Source organism: Triticum urartu, chromosome 3A (genome assembly GCF_056163025.1).
Source record: "Triticum urartu cultivar PI428250 chromosome 3A, HENAU_Tu73, whole genome shotgun sequence".
NCBI lineage: Eukaryota > Viridiplantae > Streptophyta > Magnoliopsida > Poales > Poaceae > Triticum > Triticum urartu.
This window is the reverse complement of record NC_141875.1, coordinates 129,699,899-129,709,756: the sequence shown is the minus strand read 5'-3', so window position 1 is coordinate 129,709,756 and position 9,858 is coordinate 129,699,899.

Here is a 9,858-nt window from a genome sequence, read left to right as displayed (position 1 = left end):
AATCCCAAAATTTTGCATGCCAGGTAGGGGTGCGTCGCGGCCTCTCTTCCTCCGGCCGATTTGCCGCTATTTCGCCATTCCCATGGCAGATGCTCGTCGAGTTCGTGCTGAGCGCCGGGCCGCCCTCGCCGCCCACGTCGCCCAGATAGCGCCTGCAGGCGACGGCGGTCCCTGTCATTCCCCATCGCCTGCGGCCAACACCGCCACCAGCCCCGTGGCCCATGAGCAGCAGGCTTTGTGGCTGCAGCCTTCTGTGCGGCGTGATGGACGCATCGCCACTCCATCGCTGACTCCGGCGGCGGCTTCGTCTTCTCATGCTCGTCGCGGGCCCGCAAACGTGCAGGTTGAGTTGCTCATGGCACGTGAGCTCCTGCGCTATCGCCCGACCAATGACCTCTACGAGGACTGGCTAGACCGCATCGCCGAGCTCATCAGCGCCGCGGGAGAGGCCCATGCGCCGTCCCGCTCGCTGCCTCCCCCGCCGCCTCTGGCGGGCGATGTGGCCCACGGTGCACCTCCTCCACCTCCCAGGCAAAACGTCGTCCTCGAGCCAAGGCATGAGGCTCCTCGGCGCGACCCGCCGCGCAGGGCGCCAGCACGCGACGACGAAAGCTTCCAGGTGGTGTTGCGGCCCCAAGGAGAAGTGCATGCGCTCCCAGCACCGCCACGTCAAGACCGCATGCCGCCCCAGGCGGTGGTGCGTGAGTGCCAAGATCAGGTCCCACCTCCACGACGGGCTTTGGTGAGTGCGGCAGGCTGCCAGGCGTTCACCTAGAGCTTCGCCACATCGTCTGGCCTGGGAAGTTCAAGCCAAACTTGCCTCCACACTACGATGACCATCACCAAGATGACGGGGCCGGGGGCTTCCAAGAGCCTCGTGACATCGCTTGCATCTTAGGCGGTGCTCAGGCCCCTGCCTCCCATCGCATCTTCAAGCAGTTCGCTCATGAGGTGAACGAAGCCCTCCCCAACCTCGAGGCGACGCGTCCGCTCAGGTGGTCCAAGTACGCCATCACCTTCGACTCTACTGATCAGCTCAAGTGCGCGGCCACTGTCGGCACCCTCCCGATGCTTTGCTCGCCTACCATCAGCAACGTCCTTGTCACCAAGACACTCATTGATGCCGGCGCGGGACTCAAGGTCCTCTCCCTCGAGATGTTCGACAGTCTCTAGGTGCCGTACGAACAGCTTCAGCCTACCAAGCCCTTCTCAGGGGTGACTGATGACTCCACTACCCCGATAGGGCAGATCCGCCTCCCTATCACCTTCGGCAAGTGTAACAAGTACCGCACTGAGCTCATCGACTTCGACGTTGCCCACATTCACCTCCCGTACAATGCCATCCTTGGGTATCCAGCCCTGGCCAAGTTCATGGTTGCGACTCATCATGGCTACAATGTCGTCAAAATGCCGAGGAGCGGAGGCATCATCACAGTCGCCTGCGACGAAAAGGATGTGGTGTGCTCCCTCGAGCACGCCTACCAGGCTGTGGCGGTCGAGAACCCAGAAGACGAGGGCATTGTCTACCCTCCTGAGGTCGTCCCCAAGAAGAAGAAGAAGTTGCTCCACCTAGGACCTCAGGAGGACGGGGCGACTGACGGTCGTGCTTCAGGATTTGCGCCCACTGACGGGGCGCCTTCCCCTCTTCCATAGGAAGGAGCGCCCGGCGCCCCTCTCGGGCTGGGCTCGGGGGCTCTCCTCTAGAGGGCCTCTAACCTGGCCAATGTCACGAGGGAGGCGCTCGGGCACCATGTGGAGGCCTGCTTCAATGCACGTTTCCACGAGGAGGGTGCAGGGTGATACGTCTCCAACGTATCTATAATTTTTTATTGTTCCATGCTATTATATTATCCATCTTGGATGTTTTATATGCATTTATATGTTAATTTATATGATTTTTGGTAACCTATTAACCTAGAGCCCAGTGCCAGTTTCTGTTTTTTCCATGTTTTTGAGTTTTAGAGAAAAGGAATACCAAACGGAGTCCAATTGACGTGCCAATTTTTGATGATTTTTTATGGACCAAAAGAAGCCCCCGGAGTAAAATAGTTGGGCTAGAAGAGTCCCGAGCCATCCACGAGGGTGGAGGGTGCGCCCCCCTGCCTCGTGGATGACTCGGAGACCCCCTGACGTGAGACCGACGCCAAAAATTCCTATAAATACAGAAACCCCCGAAAAAAACCTAGATCGGGGGTTCCGCCGCCGCAAGCCTCTATAGCCACCAAAAACCAATCGGGGCCCTGTGTATGCACCCTGCCGGAGGGGGGAATCATCACCGGTGGCCATCTTCATCATCGCGGCGCTCTCCATGACGAGGAGGGAGTAGTTTGCCCTCGGGGCTGAGGGTATGTACCAGTAGCTATGTGTTTGACCTCTCTCTCTCTCTCGTGTTCGTGATTTGGCATGATCTTGATGTACCGCGAGCTTTGCTACTATAGTTGGATCTTATGATGTTTCTCCCCCTCTAGCTTCTTCTAATGTATTGAGTATTCCCTTTGAAGTTATATTATCAGATTCAGTCTTTAAGGATTTGAGAACACTTGTTGTATGTGTTGCGTGGGATACCTGTGGTGACAATGGGGTATTCTATTGATTCACTTGATGTATGTTTTGGTGATCAACTTGCGGGTTCCGTGACCTTGGGAATCTATGCATAGGGGTTGGCACACGTTTTCGTCTTGACTCTGCGGTAGAAACTTTGGGGCACTCTTTGAAGTTCTTTGTGTTGGTTGAATAGATGAATCTGAGATTGTGTGATGCATATCGTATAATCATACCCGCGGATACTTGAGGTGACATTTGAGTATCTAGGTGACATTAGGGTTTTGGTTGATTTGTGTCTTAAGGTGTTATTTTACTACGAACTCTAGGGCTGTTTGTGACACTTATAGGAATAGCCCAATGGATTGATCGGAAAGAATAACTTTGAGGTGGTTTCGTACCCTACAATAATCCCTTCGTTTGTTCTCCGCAATTAGTGACTTTGGAGTGACACTTTGTTTCATGTTGAGGGATAGTTATATGATCTAATTATGTTAACCTTGTTGAGAGAACTTGCACTTGTGAAAGTATGAACCCTAGGCCTTGTTTCAACGCATTGCAATACTGTTTTCGCTCACTTTTATCATTAGTTACCTTCTGTTTTTATATTTTCAGATTATAAAAACCTATATCTACCATCCATATTGCACTTGTATCACCATCTCTTCGCCAAACTAGTGCACATATACAATTTACCATTGTATTGGGTGTGTTGGGGACACAAGAGACACTTTGTTATTTGGTTGCAGGGTTGTTTGAGAGAGACCATATTCATCCTACGCCTCCCACGGATTGATAAACCTTAGGTCATCCACTTGAGGGAAATTTGCTACTGTCCTACAAACCTCTGCACTTGGAGGCCCAACAACGTCTACAAGAAGAAGGTTGAGTTCATCACAAGGGCAACCAAACAGTTTCTGGAGGCAAGATCCATGCGAGGGGAGCGTCGCCCTGCACCATCCAGCGTGGCTCCCTCCCTGATGAGGGCAGCGAGCCGCATGTCTACGTCAACATCCTAGGGCTCAACAGAGTTGTGTCTCAGGAGCTCTTCTGGCTGTCCCACGTTGGCCGGTGCGAAGGCCCCCCTCACAGCTACGTTCGCATGCCTTTCGGTTTGGTGAACAGGGCTGCCACGCACCAGCGCCACATGCGGGGTGTCTTGGCGGCTCACGGGGCTAGGCATCAGGAGATCCTATCGGAGGTGTCATTGGATCCTCGCGAGCCCCCCGGGCCTCCAGAGCCGCAACGGTGCCAGGTGACACTGTTTGGTTTATTCAGTTGAGGACGTCCCCCGGGCTGCATTATCCCCAAGCCGGGTGGGTCCGTTCCTGTGGCATGTATCGTTCTTTGCATCTATCAGAATCGGCCTTACCCTTCCATGAGTTGCTTTATGATTATCACATGTCTGTCTGGCGCTTCGTCACCATGAACGTCGTACGCCCTTACAAACCCGCCCACGACCGCCTCATGATTAAGGATGGCATGGTGTTTGTGCTCGGGGTCCGTCCCTGCAGCGTCGCTAAACCCAAGTGGCTGAGCTCTGGCTCGCGGGCCTGCTCCCATGCACATCACCTCCCATGGTCCTTGGTGCCTTGTTCTCGCATGAGCTAATCAGGAGTGGATAAGTTAGGGCGTGCAACCTGGTGCCTCGCCGCTGCGGGAGCCGCGTGCTGGTTGTCTTTCTTCAGGACCTTCGCATGAGAGGACTTGGCACAGCTTCTGTGCTCGGGTCCGTCCCTGCAGCGTCGACAAACCCAGCGGCTGAGCTCTGTCTGGAAGGCCGGCACCGTTCACATCACCTCCTGGGGTCATTGGTGTTTGGCCTTCTCATGCGATATCCTCAGGAGATTCACTCGGCGCAGGCTGCCTAACCATATCACAGGACCATCACAAGTGTTCCAAATCAAATTCAGGCGCAAACCGCCTTGAGGTAGGGCCTTGTGAGTCCCGCGCTGGCTCACGAGTGCCCATACACACCTCCTCCAGTCCTGTCATGCAAGCCACGTGTCAGGACGGGGTTGTACACGCCCCGGAGTCTCCCTTCAGAGGGAGCTCCCACCCACATACTAGTGGAAGCCCCGTGCTCTGCGCTAGCAGACGACACAGTCGAGGAGCGGCTATGCCCGTGCAAGAGCGAAAGCACCATGCTCCATGCTAGTAAATAAACAACTGAGGGCAACCTAACGGTTGCAGTAACCTCAGGAGAGTCACCAGGCTCGCTGCTCAGCCTCACTGCGCCGCTTTCCCCTCGGGAGAGTCACGCGAGGGGCCGGGCACGGGGGCTACGCTCAGGTCACGCCTGGCGTACGCCACCTCACCAGGTCCCTCAGACCTGGTCTTCGCGCGCCCCTCCTGAGCAAGAGCCCATCGAGGAAAGGTATGGAGAGTTGTCCGTACATCAAGGGGGACCCTTCAGAATCGCGACCCAAGGGCCTAACTGGTCACGTAGCCCCTCACCCCTTGGTCTCGTCCTGGTGATCCGGACGCCCCAACGGTGGCTGAGGTATGCGTGGGGTTGGGCCCTGCCGACGTACAACGCTAAAACCTACACTCGCATCTCCTTCCTAAGGGTTGTTCGTACATCAAGGGGGACCCCTGAGCATCGCGACTCAGTGGCTTCACTGGTCGCGTAGCCCATCACCCCTTGGTCTCGTCCTGGTGATCCGGACGACCCAACTGTGGCTGAGGTATGCACGGGGCCGGGCCCTACTGATGCAGAACACTAAAGCAAATGAAAAGGAAATCATGAAATCCTAAGAAAATTATTACAAAAAAAATATTGTCTCTTGAAAGCTCAAAGCATAAGTTCTTATGCCTCCACGAGGCACAATAAATGTTGCAGGATTAAAATAGGGGGAAGCACCGCCGAGCCTCTTCCTCAGCCTTGGACACTGTCGTCGCCCGCCTATGGAGGCCCGTCATCAACTACGTCGCCGCCATCCTTGCCATCAGCCACGGCTCATGGGGTCGACGCAAAGGAACTTTTGCAGTAGGCCTCCACCTGTTTCTTCACGGCCTCGGCGGCAGCATCATGGAGCTCAGGAGCCACGGGTCCCGAAGGTGAAGGTGGATGAAGATGCGCATCACGGCCGAGGTAAAAAGCGCGCGAGCCTCTCCCTCCACCATGGGGCGAACTCAGACAACGATGCCCTTGAGCGTCGCGGCAAGCTGGGGAGCAGCCCGGCGGGGCCTTCCTCCGGAGTCGCCAGCGGCTTCTCGTACCCTTCCTCATAAAGGTCCTGCAGCGCCGCGCGGGACCTCGAATCGAGGGAGACAAAGGCATCGCACCCTGTAGCGGCCACCTTCTCAGCTGCAGCGAGGGGCTTCTCCCTGGCCTCCAGCCCGGCCTTATCCACGGAAATAAGCTTGGTGTGGGACGCCTGGGCCGCCTCCAGCTCCTCCTTCAACTTCCCCAAGCGGCTCCGCTCTGTAGCCTGTTCATGGGTTGCCTGCTCCAGTTTGGCGTTGTGGTTGGCGAGCACAGCCTCCCGGGCCTTCATCTCCTCTTCCCGCTCCTCGAGCTGACAAGTGTGGGCGGCCTGCTCGTCGTGGAGAGCCTTCAGCTCGGCCTCCACCGTGCGGCAGCATTCCTTGGCAGCCGTTGCGTCAGTCAGCACTGCGACGCGAGCAGCTGTAGCCTCGGTGGCCACCTTCCTGCCCTCGACAGCGGCAGCCTCGGCCTGCCCCAGGCTGTCCTGACGGATGAGTCGACCTGGAGCCACCCCGAGACCAGCCCTAGACGCCTCGTCGCCATGCGCGGTGAAGGCCTCCTCCAGAGCACCGGGCATGGTAGAGGAGTCATGGTCCATGAGCGTGACGGCTTGGGGAGGAGGTGGCACCGGCGCCCGAGCTAGCGAAGCAACATCAGCAAGGATGGCAGGGGGCTCCGGAGCCCTCGGACCCCCAGCGGGTGCGCTGGAAATGGGTGCCCCCGGAGTCGGCGTGGCCACGGAGGCGGTCTTCTCTTGAGGCTGGGTCGTTGAGCCTCGGGAGGCATGCCCTGTCGTGGGTGGACGCGAGGAAGCCTCTTCCTCCCGCACCGGGGTCGCCATGGCCACAGTAGGACGTGCGGCCTCGGAGGCCCTGGCCTCCTCCTTCTTCATCTTCACCTCCGGCTGCAACCTAGCCACCATGAGGAGGGTATCGTGAGTGCGGCATCCAGGATGGGGAGTAGAAACAAGATAAAATAATTACTCATCATCAGCAACGTATGCCCTCCTCTTGGCCAGGAGCACGGCACCCCCGAGCTTCTTGGGCATGATCTTCGCCACGCTCCCTGGAGCGGACGAGCGCGCGACGACTGGCTCGACGACGGCGGCAGTCGGTGATGAGGCGAGGGCGTCGCCTCGGGGAAGCGACACCGACCTTCCCTTCTTCGGGGTCCCCGGCTTTAGGCTCCTCAGAGGGGTGCCCCCCGACCTCGTGGCAACCCCGGTGGAGCGTGGCGAACCCTCGACCAGGTACTCGCCGGCGTCGTCATCATCGGACAAGCCGCGGAGGAGATCGCTCTGTCGCGGGGAGAGGTCTTCCCCACCCCCTCCAGGGTCACCTCCGAGTCCTCCTTTCCCTCCTCCTCAGGGCTCTCACCGGAGGACACCGGAACCGGGGAGTTTGGGGGCTAGCGAAGCTTCGGCGCCACGAGCCCCCACTCGTTGAAGATGGGCATGGCAGTGGCCACCTTCGCCCCGTTGTCGCGGCGGTATAGTGGAAGATAGGCCTCTAGGAGGCCGCCTGGGTCCTTATCAAGCAAGGTGCGCATGACCTTGCTAAGCTCTTCATCGGTCAAGTTGTCTGGGAGCAGCCGGAGGTCGTCTTCCGCGCCCTTAAGGCTCCAAAGAGGACGCGAGTGCGTCTGGAGCGGAACCAGGTGCTGCGTTAGGAACTCCCTTACAAGCATGGCCCCTGTCAGCTTCTCCACCTCCAAGTTTGCCGTCATCTTCTCCTGCAGCACTCTGCCCGAGGGTCGGTGAGCTTCTTGTGAGCCCACTCATCCAGCTTCGCCAGCAACGTGGTCGACAACTCCAGCCGAGCGTGAGAGCGCTTGGCTTCCATGAAGATCCACTTGCGCCGGAAGTCCTCCACCTTCTTCCCGGCCCTCGAGATTGCGTTGCTGCCGTGAGATGCGGCGAAGCAGACGCACCCGGAGCACTGGGTGTTGCGCATCCGGAGGTAGAAGAAGTGGCGGAGCAACGCAACAAAGGGCGCCACCCCCACAAATGCCTCGCGGTAGAAGGCAAAGATCCACAGGAGGAGGATGGAGTTGGGATGAAGATGAAGGGCGTGGATCTGATAATGGTTGAGGACGGCGAAGATTAAATTGGAGGAAGGGGGGACGAGCCCACGAAGACGTTATGTAGGAAGAAGGGGCATAAGGTTTCCCCCAAGGCATCCCACCTAGCGGAGCCAACACGAACATTCGTCTCCCTCCCCTCGTTGTCATTGCTTGCCGTCAGTGGGAGCACGACGGCGAGGTGCTTCTCCTCGGTGATGGTGGATGCACTGAGGGCCGGCTCAAGCGAGGGGGATGGGCACACAAAAGGAGCGGCGGACTTCACCTTCTCAGTTGCCATCGGTAGCGAGCTCGGGAAGATGGTCGGCAGATCTAGAGGCGCTCTGAGGAGGGAGAGAAAGGGATCTGGAGCAAGGCGAAGGGAAGGCAATGAAGGCTCGGCGGCAAGCGCCAGCCTTTTGTCAGCCCGAGACGGTTGCCGAGGCATCATGGGGAAGCGGAGACGCCCACGTCCCATCAAGCGCCATGTGTCGACCGGGTCCACAGGAGGTTGGGGCCCGTGGCGCTTCGCCCTTGCCCTTTGGCTTCGCCTTGAAGCCAAGTTCGAGCGTGCCTTGGACCCGGGGGCTACTGTCGGCGTTCTGGGAACCGGGGTACCCAGACTTGCCTGCCTATGGCCCACAGCGTGTGGCTCCATTGATGGCTTGGTACGGCCCATCTTCAGCATCAACAGCACAAGACCCTCGCGAGGCGAGCGACGCCAAGACCTCCAGAAGGAGCGGCCTCTTTAGGCTGGCTCCTGAGGAGTGGAGATTTCCATGCGATCCCTCACCTCATGAGGTTCAGATGACGCAAGCCATGACGACCAAGGCCAGGCGGGCGCCAGCGGGCGCAGTGCAGCAAGGTTCCTCTTCGGTGCTAAGGAGGCAAGCGCACGCGCAGAGTCTCGAGGAATCAACCAACGATTTTCATTTCTATGCTACAAGACCAAGACCGGCAGGACGACAGGACTGAGGTCATCGCCGAGCCCACCACGACGTCATGACCAGATGCTTTGCAGGCGCATACCACCTTTTGTCAGGATAAGATGTACTAGTTGTCTCCCTTCGAATTTGGGCGTTGTGGGATCCCTTCCACCTTCATTTTAGGAAGAGGACCAAGGCCACTATAAATATAGCCTAGACACCACCATAGCGACAGAGGACGGATCATCGAGACCATCCACACCCTCACCAGCTCACACAAACACAAGAGAACACCTCCTGAGGTTGTTCTCCCCTTATACGAGTTCATCCTCAGCCCACCTCGAGGAAAATCCACCACAAAGCAGGTGTAGGGTATTACACCGCAAGGTGGCCCGAACATGGGTAAACTGCCTTGTCCCTTTCTTCCTCAGTTCATCGAGCTAGGCCACGAGATCGACAAGTTGGCAGGCTGGGGAGGTTGAGTTCTTCGCACGCACCCCAGAGTTTGAATCTATCTTGGGTCTGCGGAGCCCCAAATCCGATAGATCCGTTGTTATTGCGGGATATAAACTTGAAACAACAACATATACACTAAACATTGCACCGTGAAATAATTTGGCAAGATGACACCATATGAGTTATGGAATAATCAATCCAGATAAATGCTACTTTGTAGATCATCCCAAAGAGACAATTGGGTACCCCTTCTACCAAAAGTCCGAAGACAAAGTGTTTATTCCAAAGAATGGACACATTCTCAAGAAGGGGTTTTCTTGCCAAAAAGTAAGTAGGAGCACAGTACAACTTTATGAGATTAGTGAATCTAGCAATAGTTAGATGGACTAACTAATCAAAATTTGTTTCGGAGGTTGTCCACTCAACTAAATCGGAAATTGAAGGAAATATGCCCTAGAGGAAATAATAAAGTTGTTATTTTATATTTCCCTATATCATGATAAATGTTTATTATCCATGCTAGAATTGTATAAATCGGAAACTTGATACATGTGTGGATACATAGACAAAACAAAGTGTCCCTAGTAAGCCTCTACTAGAATAGCTCGTTAATCAAAGATGGTTAAGTTTCCTAACCATAGACATGTGTTGTCATTTGATAAACAA